The sequence below is a fragment of the Protobothrops mucrosquamatus genome, unplaced genomic scaffold, assembly GCF_001527695.2.
Source record: "Protobothrops mucrosquamatus isolate PMUCROS unplaced genomic scaffold, P.Mucros_1.0 scaffold49, whole genome shotgun sequence".
Classification (NCBI taxonomy): domain Eukaryota; kingdom Metazoa; phylum Chordata; class Lepidosauria; order Squamata; family Viperidae; genus Protobothrops; species Protobothrops mucrosquamatus.
In genome coordinates this window covers 1329829-1345539 of record NW_015386431.1, presented here as the reverse complement: position 1 = coordinate 1345539, position 15711 = coordinate 1329829, and the positions used below count along the sequence as shown (strand labels likewise).

At 41.3% G+C, this 15711-nt stretch overlaps 1 protein-coding gene across 1 annotated transcript in view; it reads left to right on the top strand.

Moving 5' to 3' along the window:
* Window positions 1-15711, top strand: part of CNOT2 (CCR4-NOT transcription complex subunit 2) — a 67188-nt gene that overhangs the window by 8355 nt on the left and 43122 nt on the right. The gene's annotated exons all lie outside the window — the stretch shown is intronic.

The following is a 15711-nucleotide window of genomic DNA, read 5'->3' as shown; positions in this document are numbered from 1 at the left end:
TTAAAATGGAATGCCCACTGATAAACTGCTCATAACTTTAATTGATTTAGTCTGCAAGTGGCTCTTAAACTTTGCAATACTGCAGACCACTTAAAATGTGAAATGAATTTATATAAACTTTCATTTCTCTCCCCCAGAATAAAGCTAATAATTTTGTGGATGTGAGGGCTGGGCAAGGTTTGAATATTCAGAGACTTTTTATAATTACATTTTAATCTATATATAACAGGTAGTCAAGCTACGTAGAACCACAACTGCTAGCTTGAAATGAGTGAAAATGAGAGATTTTCAGGGCTGTGTTTTCATGTGCCTTTAGAGCAGACTGGGTGGGTGGTCAAATCTTTCCTCTCCCTCCCTCCCCCCTTCTTTCTCCAGGTGAGGAGAGAGAGAGGGGAGGGGAGAGAGAGGCACTTGCGCTTCCTCTCTTTCCTCTCTCTTTCTCTCTCTCTTTTTCTTTTTCCTCTCCCTTCCTCCCCCCTTCTTTCTCCAGGCGAGAAGAGAGAAAGATAGAGGGAGAGAGAGGCACTTGTACTTCCTCTCTCTCTCTTTCCTCTCTCTTTCTCTCTCTCTCTCTCTTTCCCCTCTCCCTCTCTCTTTCCTCTCCCTCCCTCCCCCATTCTTTCTCCAGGTGAGGAGAGAGAGAGGGGGGAGAGAGAGGCACTTGAGCTTCCTCTCTCTCTCTTTCTCTCTATCTTTTTCTCTTTCCTCTCCCTCCCTCCCCCATTCTTTCTCCAGGTGAGGAGAGAGAAAGAGAGGGGGAGAGAGAGGCACTTGAGCTTCCTCTCTCTCTCTTTCCTCTCTCTTTCTCTCTCTTTTTCTCTTTCCCCTTTCCCTCTGTCTTTCCTCTCCCTTCCTCCCCCCCATCTTCTTCTCACCTCACAATCTTCGCTGACAAAGCAGCCGGGACTCCGGCGCGCCTTCCCAGCCAGCTGGGCCAATGGTCCCGCGGCTGGAGATCGCAGGGGCTGCTCTCTCTCAGGGCTGTGGCTCTGCTCAGCAGAGGCTCTGGCTGGCTGCTCCCAGCGGGGATTCCAGGNCTCTCTCTCTCTTTCCTCTCTCTTTCTCTCTCTTTTTCTCTTTCTCCTTTCCCTCTGTCTTTCCTCTCCCTTCCTCCCCCCCATTTTCTTCTCACCTCACAATCTTCGCTGACAAAGCAGCCGGGACTCCGGCGCGCCTTCCCAGCCAGCTGGGCCAATGGTCCCGCGGCTGGAGATCGCAGGGGCTGCTCTCTCTCAGGGCTGTGGCTCTGCTCAGCAGAGGCTCTGGCTGGCTGCTCCCAGCGGGGATTCCAGGCTTCCCTGTGCAGTTCCCCGACCACGTGTACCTCGGATGGGGCCAGCCAGGCAAAGGGACTTCCTGGCCGTGCTTCTCCCAGAGGGCGGGGCGCCTGGGCACAGGGCCAATCAGGAGCCCTGCGAGGGGGCAAATCCGCTTGAGAGAGAAAGAGAGAGAGAAGCACAAGTGCCTCTCTCTGTCTCTCTCTACAAATGGCGGAGGACGCTCGGAGCTACAGGGGAAGGCTCAAAGATGTCCCCAAAACATCTTGCTCCATCGCCCCCTATCGCCCCCTTTTCATTCCATCGCCCCCACGCCGCCCCTTTTCATTCCATCGCCCCCCTGAAAAATGAAATCGCCCCCTGGGGGGCGGTACCGCCCAGGTTAAGAACCACTGGGTTAAATGATTGCCTTATCTTGGCTGAGAGATGAGTTGCCATAGGACACCACCTGCCTAGCCTTTTTTCACTTCCTTTGATTTGAAGTAATCACTAGGAAGAAGCTTTTTACTTATATATTACCATTTGCTGATCAAATCATTGTAAATTATAGAAAAGCAGCTAGTAAAGATAGCTGACAACCCTGCTAATATCCAAGAAAGTACTCTGTTTCCCCAAAAGTAAGGCCTACCCTGAAAATAAGCTTGATTTTTTGGGGTAGGCCTAATATAAGTCCTACCCCAAAAATAAGCCCTACTTTTGGAGCAAGGCACACACCAAAAATCAAGCTAGAGTGGGGGGCGGATCTGCCCCACGTGCCCCGCACCCACTTACCTCACAGCCAGGCCTCACTGTCCCACTTCTTCTGCAGTGTCTTCTCCAGCCAGGCCTGCATTTCTCAGTCACAGGCCTTTCCAGAAGGCCTCTACAGCTGAGAACCGAGCTATGGAAGGCTGCATTGGCCTTCCAGAAAGCCTGAGCAGCTGCAGAAGAAGTGGGCCAGCTGGGCAAAGCTGTCGGTGCCGGAGATGAGTATAAAAGACACCCCCGAAAATAAGACCTAGTGCCTCTTTTGGAGGCAAAAACTTACTTTCTTACTTTGGAGGAAACACGGTATATGAAGCACAACACAGATTTGATGCTGTAGATTTTACTGTAAATCACCCAGAGAGTGCTGTTGGGTTAAAATTTTAATTAATTAAAAATAGCACTTTTTGTAAATTACATACGATCTTGAATTAAGAATGGATTCAACAAAAATAATTAAATAAATCTGCTAATTTAGTGAAAGGTAGTTGTTATGAACAGTAGTTAGGAAAGCGTTTGATTTGTTGAGACATTTCTCATAGAAATAAACTAATTGCTTATTTATATTTGTTTCTCGTTGATATTATCAATAGGGTTTGGTTTTAGAGCACCCTATTCTTCCCTGATTCTTTGAAGTAGCTACATTTTCCCCCAGGATAAAATGACTGATCTCCACAGGTTACTGTACAATATTGAGAAATTTAAAACTGAAGAGTTTAGATAAGTGCTACATTTGTGTTCCCACACACTAAAACATATTTTTGGAATTGAAACTGATGTATTGCAGAAACTTGTTGAATATATCTATGAGATCTAAGAATGTATGTCCAATAAGTATGAACCTTGACTTCCTAGAGCGATATAGAAAATCCTTATATAAGTATGTATAAATTATATAGCGGCTTAAAAATCTTCATTTTTCTATATTTCTACACAGTTCTACACACATCTACAGTTTAACATTGATTTGTAATATTAACATGTTTGAGCCAAGTGTATATATATTTCAGGTAATGATATGTAAGAATATCCTTCGCTTTCATATTAAAATTGATTGTACTTAAATGTGTTTATCTTTGGAATCCTGTGACCTGCTATTTCTAAAGAAGTATTCAGATACCTCAAATTGACAGGAGTTCAAAATTAATGTTAGAAAGTATTACTTCACGGAAAGAGTAGTGGAAGCTTGGAACCAATTTCCAGCAGAGGTAATGGCCCAATCATCAGTAACTGAATTTAAATATACTTGGGATAAACACACATGTCCATCATCTGACAAAAATTAAATAAAACTCAAAGGCAGACTCGATGGACGGCTGGGTCTTTTTCTGCTGTCAGTTTTCTGTTTTTCTATGTTCTGGGCTAAAAGTGATTGTAAACCATTATTATAAACAGAAATCTTGAAACTATAGTTGAAAATATAATGTTTCATCTGTAGAAACAAGTACATTTTCCAAGGAAGTAAATCCTATCTCTTAAGGATTTCTCAGTAAATATTTGAAATATGAGAATAAGGAGGGAAATATTCTCATTTTTTATTTGAGGCCCAAAGTGCAAAAAATAAAAGAAAAAAACACAAATACTTAGTGACTTTTAAAATTACGTAACTTTTATATTGCTGCAGATATCTTTGAAGATTTAGATCTAAAGCAGAAATGGTACCCAAATGCTGTAGTAATTCTGTCACTGGATCTATTAAATAACATTCGTAAAAGTTGGAAAAAAGTAATTAATACAATTGCCAATTATAAACATGTTTAGATTCTATAAGTGCAATCTGGAAATCTGCCAAATGTTCAGTAACATGATGATAAAGCACATGTGTAGCAGAATCTCTTCTTGCTTTTTATTTTTTAGGTACTTATATCTTTTTCATCTAATGGAGGAATTCAAAGATAAAATTTATATGATCAAAAGATTAAAAAATCATGCAGGAAACTTTCTGAAGGTGTTTCTTAGCAGAAGCTCAAAATTGAAAATGTATTAAACTTATTAAATCTGATTAGACTAGAAATTTTTATTTACATTTATTTATTTAGTTTTCAATAAGCAAATTTTGCATGCTGGAATGAAGTGGGGTATTAATAAAGTCAGCTAATTTTATATATAATTATTGACGCAGTTGTTGAATTAAATGATAATCCATTTAATAATAATACAAATTGTAAATGAATATCTGAATTTCCTCCTTTTATGTTTGACTGCCTCATTATCTCTAATAAAACTTTTCTTTATGTTACATTCCCAATAACATCAAATTTAATTTCTCATTTCCATGTGGAACAGAACACTTGCATCTATCTGTTCTGGTCTTGAGCAGATTTCTTCATTTGGTTCTATTTGATAACCTCCCTTCTTCAGTGAAATTTAAATAGATAGGGAAATAGTATTTTATCGTACAGTTATTAAGAATCTTCTAATTTTGCTGTTTGTCATCTTAATGTACAGAAAGAAAGGAAAAAAGAGGCTATAAAATAATAAAAGCATGTTACCTACAAGAAGTCATTCAGTTTAGTATTTTAACACATCATTCAACTGTGACCACGCAAAATAATATTGATTGGTCTTGTATTACATTGATAGACAACTAACTCATAAAAAATAAAATGAACACGCACCAGAGATTCAGGATGTAAACCTGGGATTGCAAATTATTTTTCCAACATTGAAGAGTAATCATTTTTCTGTTTCTGTGCTTTATAAACCAGTAATTATTCATATGGTAAAAGTTTTTAATACCATGTTTCCCGAAAATAAGACCGGGTCTTATATTAATTTTTGTTTCAAAAGATGTATTAGGGCTTATTTTCCGGTTAGGGCTTATATTCGGGGAAACACGGTATATAATTTAAATATACTTTCATTTATTTAAACTGTATCAATCACTTTAAGACCATATTAACAAATTTTAATGAAATTTCAAATCAGAATAGGGTAATTATAATACAAGCCCATATTATGAGAAAGTGCTTCCTTAACCATTTTATACTTTCGCATAATGAAATTAATAACAAGTCCTTTTAAAACATTTTCTGATATGGCTAAACAATGAAAAAATAGTTGAATTAGACTCCTCTCTAGATCATAAAGAACATTCTTAATAATTTAAAGGTATTTAGCCATAGATTTGTTAATATGTATATTCTAACTCTTTATTAAGGATTACCTGCAGATAATACATGTAGTTTTCAGTTTATGATTGGTCACTTAAAAACCATTCAAAGTTGCAGTGGACTTGGAAGTTAAGACTGCTGCCCCATCACCACAGTCACATGATCACATTTCAAGTGCTTGGCAACTGACGACTGATTGTAATGTTCCTGGTCATGTGACTGAATTTTGTGATGATGTTTGCTGTTTTCTGGCAGAACATGCCATTAAATAAGTTGGATTTGGACTTACAGCCACATGATTCTCTTAATGACCGTGGTGATTTGCTTAACAAGTATTATAAAATGGTCATAAAATCAAGTCAGCTCAAGTGGTCTCTCGACTTATGACCAAAATTCCAGGCTCAGTTGTGGCCGTGAGATGAGTATTATCTATACATGCAATCACAGTATTCTTCAGAATCATACTAATAATAATTGAAGAATTTTAAATTTTGCTACTGCATTAAGACCAAATTGTGAAATCAAGGTATGATAAATTCAATAATAAAGATCTGGTTTAAAATTTTATGCAGTCCAAATTCCTCTTGTAATAAATCATATGGTTAACAAACAATGGTAATAAGCTCATAATACAGATATATATGACTAATTATCCTGGATTTTCTTCTCCCCAGTGCTATTTTCAGGCACAGGCTGTCCCAAGGGATAGTTTTATCTTGTGAGCAAAGGTCAAAATTACACTTCTGTCCCAATATCTGCTAAATGTACCTTGTAGCCTTTTATGTACAGTAGAAATCCAATACTGTAGAATTGTGACTAAATGTAGAGCCAAGACCCTCCCATGATGTCAAAGGGGATGCATAATAACTTTGTAATTATTTTTTTTAACCTGATCAGTTATCTTCCATAAAGAGATAAAAAACAGCATTGTAAACTGCTTTATAGAATTTCGTTCCCATTTATCTAGAGAGAAAAAGACTATAATGTTTTTGTAACACAAGAGAATCTTATTTTACTTTCTAAGGTAATGCTGATGTGATTTTTTTTAAATGTAAAAAGTAGTTTCTTAGTATTTTAAGAGAGACTTAATGTAATTGTTATTTGTGTAATATGAAATTTATTTTTTGCAAATTTCTTTAAAACTGCTTTTTAACAGTGGAATTAGGAAGATAAATTTCAGTACTATTCTGAAGAGTTTACTTCATATGCTATTTCAAAGAAGCTAAATAATGAAAATATAACACACCTGAATGTCTTGTATGACAGAATTTTAAATTGTGCCATTGTAATGTGCAGTGAAGAATGAGGTCTTGCCAGTTTAACACTGTTTTTTCTCCTATTTTTTTAAAAAAACAGCCTTTCATCTCAAAATATTCGTGTTCTTTATAGTTTTAAAAATAAAACAAAGCAGAATGGATTATTTCAAAGCAAAAAACTTTTATAATTGTGAATATTGATTTGAAAACCTAGATTCAAGTTCACATATAAATGATCATTATTGGGGCCATGGTGTGTAGAAGATCTGCTATAATAAGAATAGGTTTGTCTAATAGTTTGAAAATAAAACAGTTTATCTCTTTGGTGGACTGGAAAAAAATGAGAAAGGATTATTTATCCCTACTAGAGCAATTCTATCAGGTAGTCACTGGCCCAGGGTCACAATGAACTTCCAAGACTGAGGATGGATTAGAACCTGGGCCTTCCTGCTCTGGTCCAGCATCTTAATGGTTATAGTAATTAATGGTATAGTGGTTAAGATGCTGGACTAAAGCAGGAAGCCCCAGGTTCTAATCCACTGTCAGCCATAAAAGCTCAAGATAGTCATTTATGCCTTGACTGAGAACTATAAATTAATTTGTTTGATGATCCATTATTTTATTTTCTTGACTGTCCGTGGCCATCTCAGGATGCTATCCAATGCCAGAATTCAAAAGTGTCAGTATTCTGCTTCTTCAAAGTACAACTTTCACTTCCATAGACTATCCCAGGGAATATCATTCCTTGCACAGTTCTGATATTACTAGATGTAGACACATTATGGCATCTGAACCAGTGGAACAGCTTGCCTTCAGAAGTTGTGGGTGTTCCAACACTGGAGGCTTTAAAGAAGGGACTGGACCAGTCATTTATCTAAAATGGTATAGGGTCTCCTATTTGCTTTTTTTTTCTTACTCAGACTTTTTGAACCCACCTTTGCTCAAAAACAAGGTCCAGACTATGACTGCACATGTAACCTAAGGCAAGCCCATGGCTGCCATGGACGACATGAACCCACTACTGAAGCAAATCCCGGAGGCTGGGAGATGAAAATTGAAGTTATCCAATATGAATAATCTTCAACGGCAGCCCCATGTGGAACAAATTACAATAGTCCAGCTGTGAGTTGATAACGACATGAGTGACCATGTCAGACCTGGCACATAAAATGTAATTGTGCAAAGGCTCTCCACAAGTTAGTTCTGAGTCCAGAAGAACTCCCAGGATTGTGACTCCTCCATCTAGAGTGGAAGTATTTCCAGCTCAGTCCATTTTGCTATGTTTTAGCCAGAATATACTTTCCAACACTCAGGTTCTCATAGTCCCCAAACAACAGATCAGGGCCACTGTTGCATCACTGTTTGGCTTAAGGTGGAAATATATAATTGAGTATCATCTGTATACTGATGATATTTCACCTCATGCTGATGGACCTCTCCAGGCAGCTTCATGTAAGTATTTGTACAGGAAGAAAAGTGCCAATTTTTGTAGCATCCAATATTAAAGCTCCTATGAACCCAGCATCTATTTCCCTAAATAAAAATGAACCCTCAGATAGGAAGAATATGACTCTAAGATAATGCACATCCCTCCAATCCTTTCTGCTGTAAAAAGTTTTCAAGGCCAGTAATATATTTTTATTTATTTATGACAAATATAGCTTTGTAATCGTAGCATCTTTTAGAGATAGTTGTAGGTATACTGTATTCAGCAATGAAGGACTCTGTTGTTTTAGAACATTTTGTTAGTTTGAAGTTATGATAAATTGCTAAGATTTCCATTATACAGATTAGCACAAACTAGTAAATTTTGAAGGGCTTTTGTAACACAGATACATGTAGCATCTGTTCTGTGGATCCTCCTATATAGCTCTTCATTTTTTCCCTCTTCCATTGTTTTTGATATATTGAGATAATAGAATCACAGTCAACCTTGTACTTCAGAAGCAAGCTGAGTCTTCCTCCTATCATAAAAAATCCTGGTTTCTTGAATTTTGCAAAATAAGTGATAAGATTTCTCCAGATATTTTTTGCTGATGCTCATATTTTTTGGGTGGTTCTGCAGTAATTAGTATATTTTAGCATTTTTTTCAAAATAAAGAATAGGCAGATTTTAGAAACAGCTTAAATTCTCAAACAAGGATGAACAGAAGGAAAATATTACAAAAGATATAACATTTTTGTAATATTTTCTCATTGAATAATTTTTCAGTTCCTGAGTTTTTGTTTATTTGTGTTTTTGAACATGACTGTTTTATAGATGAAGTACATAAGAATAGCTGCATTAGATGCAGCCAAGACCTATTTTAAGCCCACCACTTTGTTTCACAGTGGCCACCCATGCGCTTCTCAAAAGGAGGAGTCATATTTTTTTTACTGTTCCATTGCAATTAATACTTAGAAGTGTAAGATAAGATTGAGGCTGAGCTCTGTCAAATATTCATTATTTTACCAGTTCTCTTTTAAAACCAATGGTCTTTACTACCCTGTAATGTTTGCAACAGGTTGGTTATACTCTGTAAATAGATGCTTTCTTTTTCTTTTCTAAATCTTACAGTCAGCTTTGTTGGGTAGCCCTATTCCTAGTCTTTTGAAAATAGAAAAACTTTTTCTCTTTTTGTATTCTGTACCCCAAGTATGATTTAATACTTTTCTGTTATGTCTCCATTTGGTTATTTTTTTCCCCAAGGTAGAGTCTCAAACCTTCTAACTTTTTTTTCCTAGAAAGAAGTATTTGAAGCCCTGATCATTTTGATTGGGCACTTGTCTTTTTTTCTCTGTTGCATCTTTTTCCAAATGTGACCAGAAGAATTAATACAGGACAAACCATGTGTTTGTAAAAGAGCATTATAAAATTGGCATTTTTATTTTCAGTAACATTTCTACTTATCCTAATCATGGGATTTTCCCTCCTAAAATTGTAAATCTAACATATTGATATACATTAATATACATGTTTTGTATTTATTTATTTGTTTTGTATTTATTTCTTGTTTTGTATTTATTTCTTGAGGAAATCAGTATAAAATGGATGAATTGTAATTTCTTTCAGAGGAATATAAAAGTTTTACAACCTGTCAGCAAAATCAATTAAATGTGTCAATTCGAAATTCTTTTAAAACAACATACCTTGTTTAGTTTGATTGCATGACCTTGTTCAGATCATATAGCAGCTAGAAATAACTCGGAACACTTTCTCCCTAAATACTTCTTATTACAGTGTCTTAAATATAATTCCACCATGTTTTGATGTCCTAATATTCTTACCATACTATAACTATTACATAATGCTATTCTGTATGTCACAATATTTACAGCACTATGATTTTCTCTGAAGCTAAGGTGACAACAGAGATGAAAACAATCAATAAAATGCTCCATTTTAAGCTTGCTTGCGGACCTCATGTTCATGGCCAGTTCCTAAAATTAGTTTAATAATTCCAAAAACTGTTTGGAGATTCACTTAAAAATGTTCCTCAAGAATCAGTTATTATGTGACTTATTAATTATATTGGAACAAAGTAATTTATTCTAGATTATTGTACAATTTAAAGAAAATGAAACAATTTCTTGAATCTTAATTTTATTATATGGTATCTATAAATGTATATGCAATTATTATTATTATTCTTACTATTACTATTATTACATTTTTATCCTATCTCTTTATATATAACTCAAGGTTGTGAACATATACCCAATACTCCTGCCTTCTGTTCCCCTACAACAGCTCTGAGGTAGGTTGGGCTAAAAGAGAATGACTGGCTCAACGTCACCTGGCTGGTGCTCATGCCTAAGGAAGGTCTAGAACAGGGGTGTCAAACTCAATTTCATTGAGGGCCGCATCAGCATTATAGTTGCCCTCGGGGGGCTGGGTGGGCATGGTTGGCATGGGCGTGGTCTACTGGGTGAGCGTGGCTAACTCGTCACTCGCATTGGGCACCTGTGCAGGGCTTGGAAGGAGTGGGGAAGATCCGAGGGTCTCTGGCGGAAGGGGGGTGGGACTGGGGTGAGCGCCGGGGCATGGTCCACTGGAGGAGCCTCACTGAGCCTCAGGCCGTGCAGGGGGCCCCTGGACGGTGGCATGGACTGCCCGGAGCCCTGGATAGCGGAGGTCAAGCGCCCAGCCCGATCCTTGAGCTCCCATAGCACCAGGACCCCATAGCCCTGCCTAGCCTAGCCGCACTTCCCCGAGGGGATGCCCAGCTGTGCTTACCACCTCCTCAAGGCTGCTGCTGCTGTGCTCACCCTCCTTGGCCAGGTTGCTCATGGTGGGTGCAGGAGGGCAAAGTGCGTGGGTCAGAGGAAGGCCCACTCCTCCATGCAAGGAGACCTAGCTTTGTAACCAAAGCATCCTCAGCAATAGGATGGGAGACCACCAGGGGATGGCGAAAGGGCAGCATGGCTGCTGGTGGTCAAGTGGTAAGGCAGGACTTCCCTTAGACCTTCCCTCCCTCTTATTCCAATCTCCTTCCTTCCTTCCTTCCTTCCTTCCTTCCTTCCTTCCTTCCTTCCTTCCTTCCTTCCTTCCTTCTCTCCTCCCTCCTCTCCTTCCCTGCTTCCCTCCTTTTCATTCCTATCTTCTTCTTTCCTTCCTTCCCTTTCTTCCTGTTTCCCTCCCCTCCTTCCTTCCCTCCCTCCCTCCCTCCCTCTCTCTGTGTCCAGGAAGGGACGAGGGGAGGGAGAGAGATTGGTAGCACTTCTCTCAAAGAATAAGAGAGTTGGAAGAGACCTTTGAGGTCTTTAGTCCAAGCCCCTGCTCAAGCAGGGGACCTATACCATTCCAGACAATGGAATATCCAATCTCTATTTAAAAGCCTCCAGTGATGGAGCATCCACAACTTCTGAAGGCAAGCCTTTTCACTGGTTAATTGTTTTCACAAGTCCTTAGTTCTATACTGGTTTTCTTCTTGATTAGTTTCCATCTATTATTGCCTTCTGATGCTTTGGAAAATAGGTTGACCCCTTCTTCTCTGTGGCAGCCCATCAAATATTGGAACACTGCTATCATGTCACCACCCCTAGTCCTTTTCAGTAAGCTAGACATACCCAATTCCCACAAACATTTGTCATATGTTTTAGCCTCCAGCCCCCTAATCATCTTTGTTTACCATCCATTTAGAACAGAAGGTCCCCCTGGTTTGGTTTATAGAATAGTGGCCACGAGCAGAGCCTTCTCAGAGCACCCCAATTATAGAAATTTCTCCCGAGGAAAATATGAACAGTGCATCCCTCACCCGTTTAGAGGCAATTCCAAACACACTGTTCAGCCAGGCATATGTAGAACAACAACACATTTTATGGTCAAACAGCACTAAGTAAATTACTACTAATATTTTTCTTTCTTAAAATACATACTTTTAATATTGTTTTAAGCAGTGCTAGTGATGCTTTACAACAGCTGTCTTTGAGAGTTTTCTTGTAAACCACCCTGGATTTCTCAGAAACTTAATTTTGAATTAGATGTTGATTTAATAAATTAGGCAGAAGAAACAAATGTTTAAATACATCTAAATCCCACAGACCTACTGCCTCCTAGATGCATATTGCAGAGAAAGCATTGCATTTCTAGCCAGCATAGCTACAGGATGATGGGAACTATGGTCCATGACACCCAAAAGACATTAGTTTGGGTAAGGCTGGATTAAATTATAAAAGAGCAGATGAGGGGAAGTAGGAGCAAGAAACACTTTCCACGTCTCTGACAAAATAATTGGGGGGGGGGGAGTTGACTCAGCCTTTGAATTTCAACTCACACCAATTCCTCTTAACTTCCCATTCAGTCCAAAGACTTCTATTATTGCCTGGATTTTAGGGAGGCAAGGCAGCAAGAATAGACCACAAAGTTTGCTCTCTTGCCTGTCCGCACACCACCTCCCTGATGCAGCACGTTTGTGTGTATGAGAGAGAGAGAGAGAGAGAGAGAGAGAGAGAGAGAGAGAGAGGGGAGATCCCCTCTTTGTAAGTTTGCTTACTCTGCAACGCTCCCAGTTCTCCAGCATGAGGATGGAGAATCCACGAATGGGTTTAGACTGTCTTCCTGCCCAATTAGACTAAGTCTGACAAAGTAGCCACGCCTCCTGCTGGGTCCTGTGCTTCCCACACACGACTTAGTCTTCAGCCCAGCAGGACACGATTGTGGTTGGCTCCCTTATCAGACTTCTGGACAGGTTGTAACTTTCCTTTTTTCCCCTTCGTGGATTCTCTTCCTTAATTCCAGCGCGGGGATCAGCGCTGCCCCCACGCCCAGGGTCTCCTATTCCCAACGAGATCAGGACTAAATTTAATCCAAATTTTAGTTTTACTTAATTTAATTTAAAATCCATTAAATTTTCAAGCCCTGGGCTCAGTGTTCTCGGCAGGGAATGGAGGCCCTTGCCAAGCCAGCTGAGGGCTGGACAGCTGAGAATTGACCGGCTGAGCGCCGGCATTAGGCTGCAGCGGCGGTCCCGTTTTGGCGTGCCGATCGCGGCCGCCATCTTTTTGAACCGCATGGTTAGCCCCCTCTTAGCCAACGCCTGCAGGGGACCGGCAGGGGCAATATATCTGGGTCAGAGGAAGCTCGCCAGCAGAGCCTCGGACCCAAGGACTCTTTTGCGCTCCCGTTTTTTGGCGCGCGACCGCCATTTTGGCCCATGCGGCTGGCGCAGCCTTGCTGTTTTTAAACTTGCCGCTTCAGCTGGAGGCCAGCTGATCGGTAGAATCAGCAGCAGGGACACTAGTCTTCAGGCCAGAGGAGGCTCGACAGCTGAGCCTCGGCCCTAAGGACTCCTCTGCACATCCGCCTTTGGCTCGTGGCCGCCATCTTGGACCATGCGGCCAGCACAGCTTTGTAGTTTCAAATTTGCCACTTCAGCTGGAGACCAGCTGATCGGCAAGAATCAGCAACGGAGACACTAGCCCTCGGTCCAGATCAGATGATCTGCCCCAAGCCGGCCTGATCTTCAGCTAGTCAGGCCAGTATTAGATTAACAATATCAAATAAATTTAATAATTAAATTAATTAAATTAATATTAAATAAATCAGTATTATTAAATTGCCACATCTAAACCTCACAACATCAAAGGAAGGCAGACACTTATCACCAGGGTGATCTGCTACCACTAACAAGGGACGTGTGTGCTGGCGCTCGCCAAATTGTGGTTTTGGCCGCCCCGTCCGCCTGATCACTGCGCTATCAGTGCGCTCTCAGGCATCGATAAAAAGCCATCAGGAGTATTTGGTGTGAGAGAGGCCTACCGGTCCAGCGTCCACCATAGTCTAGAGCAGGGGTAGGCAACCCAAAACACTCAAAGAGCCACTTGGACCCGTTTCCCACCGAAAACAAAACACTGGGAGCCTCAAAACCCTTTTGATATCTAAAATGAAGATAACACTGCATATATCCTTTTTTACCTTTATTGTGTGTGTGTGTGTACACATATACATACACACACACACACACACACATACACACACACACATATATACACATACATATATACACACACACACACATATATATATATATACACACACACATACGTACATACACACCTATAATAAAGGTAAAAAGGATATATGCAGTGTTATCTTCATTTTAGATGTCAAAAGGGTCTCTCTCTCCCCTCTTTCCTCTCCCCCTCTCTTTCTCTCTCTCTTTCTCTCCCTATCTCTTTCTCCCTCTCCTTCTCCCTCTCTCTTTCTCTTCCCCCCTCTCTCTCCCTCTCTCCAATCTTCTGCTCACCTGGCAAGCTGGCTTCAAGCTGTTCTCCAACAAACTCAGGGGTAGGCAACCTCAGCTCTTTTATGACTCATGGACTTCAACTCTCAGAATTCCTGAGTCAGCATAGCTGGGCTATCTAGTTCTCTCCTGCCCTTCCTGCTTCCGCAGCACAGGGATGAGCCCCGCCCAAATAAGCTTTTCAGCTCGTCGGAGAACATCGTGAGTCCACTCTTTTTCACACACACACACACACACACACAGAGAGAGAGAGAGAGAGAGAGAGAGAGAGAGAGAGAGAGAGAGAGAGAGAGTGTGTGCGTGTGTCTCTCTCTCTCTCTCTCTCTCTCTCTCTCTCTCTCTCTCTCTCTCTCTCTCTCTCTCTCTCTCTGCAAATGGCAGAGGAGGCTGGGAGCCACTGGGGAAGGCTCAAAGAGCCGCATGCAGCTCTGGAGCCGTAGGTTGCCGACCTGCGGTCTAGAGCAATTACTGGCTCTGCCAGTATCTGGGACCACAACCATACCCAGTGCTCTGCTCCAATATCCTGAGATCCTTCTCAGAGCAACACTGAAGGATTTCAGTTGTGATGGCAAACAACGTGGCACCTCAGACCACGCAGGGTGAGCCTGGCACTCCCGTGCCAGGGAATCCCAAGTCCTTCAGGTTGGAGGCTGCAGGAAAGCTTAAGGCCAAGGCCAAAGCTGTTCCTGGCAAGAAGCCCTCTAAGGCGGCAGAGAAGGAAGCCAGCAGGAGACATCTAGCCTTGGAGAAGCAATTCTCCAAGGCTCAACAACTGAACACAAGTGAGACGGTCCATGCTCCCCAGGTCCCACATGATGGTTCACTATTTAACACCAGCTGGCCCCATCCGGCTCCCTAGCTCAACGGGCCTGGTCCCCGGTAGGTGAGGCCAGACAGGGAGAAGGCCCGCCTCTCAATCGGGACAAGCCCCGAATGGGTGGCCTCTTCACCCAGGGTCCAATCGGTGCCAGAGGCCACATTCATACCCACAGCGGCCGGCCTTCTTCCACTGAGCCCTAAGGGGTGTGGCCAGAGTAGCTGCAAGCGTTACTCGCTCAAGCGTTTGCCCAAGGCATGGCAACCAGAGGCCCAGGCCAGAATTCATGACACCCACGACTCCTTCTCACTACCGGGCGGAAACCCCAGGATATCCTGAATCTGTCTCGTCTGATCACTCCTCTCAGGACAGAGACACAGGTCCCGAGGAGTGCGGGTCAATAGACACCCAATTATCCAAAGATGAGGAGTCTGCTCCAGACCCCTCTCCGTTGGCCTATTTGACCCAGGCCTATTTAAGTCACTTCTACTGAAGGCAACTACCTCAGCCAAGATTTCCCCTGATCAGGAACCCCAACTGGTTCCTTCCACCAGCCAGGACTCAAAGCCTCTCTTCTCCGAGCCCACGATTACGGAAAGACATATCCCTTGTCCCCCCTTTTTCCTGAACACCATTCAAAAGCAATGGGGGACTCCTGGCACCCTCCCATCACTGGGGGGGATGGACAAAAAGTTATTCAATGTTACTCCGGCCTTGTCAGAACTCTTGGAAGTTCCGACCATTGATGATTCACTAACACCAATTTTTTCTTCTTCCACG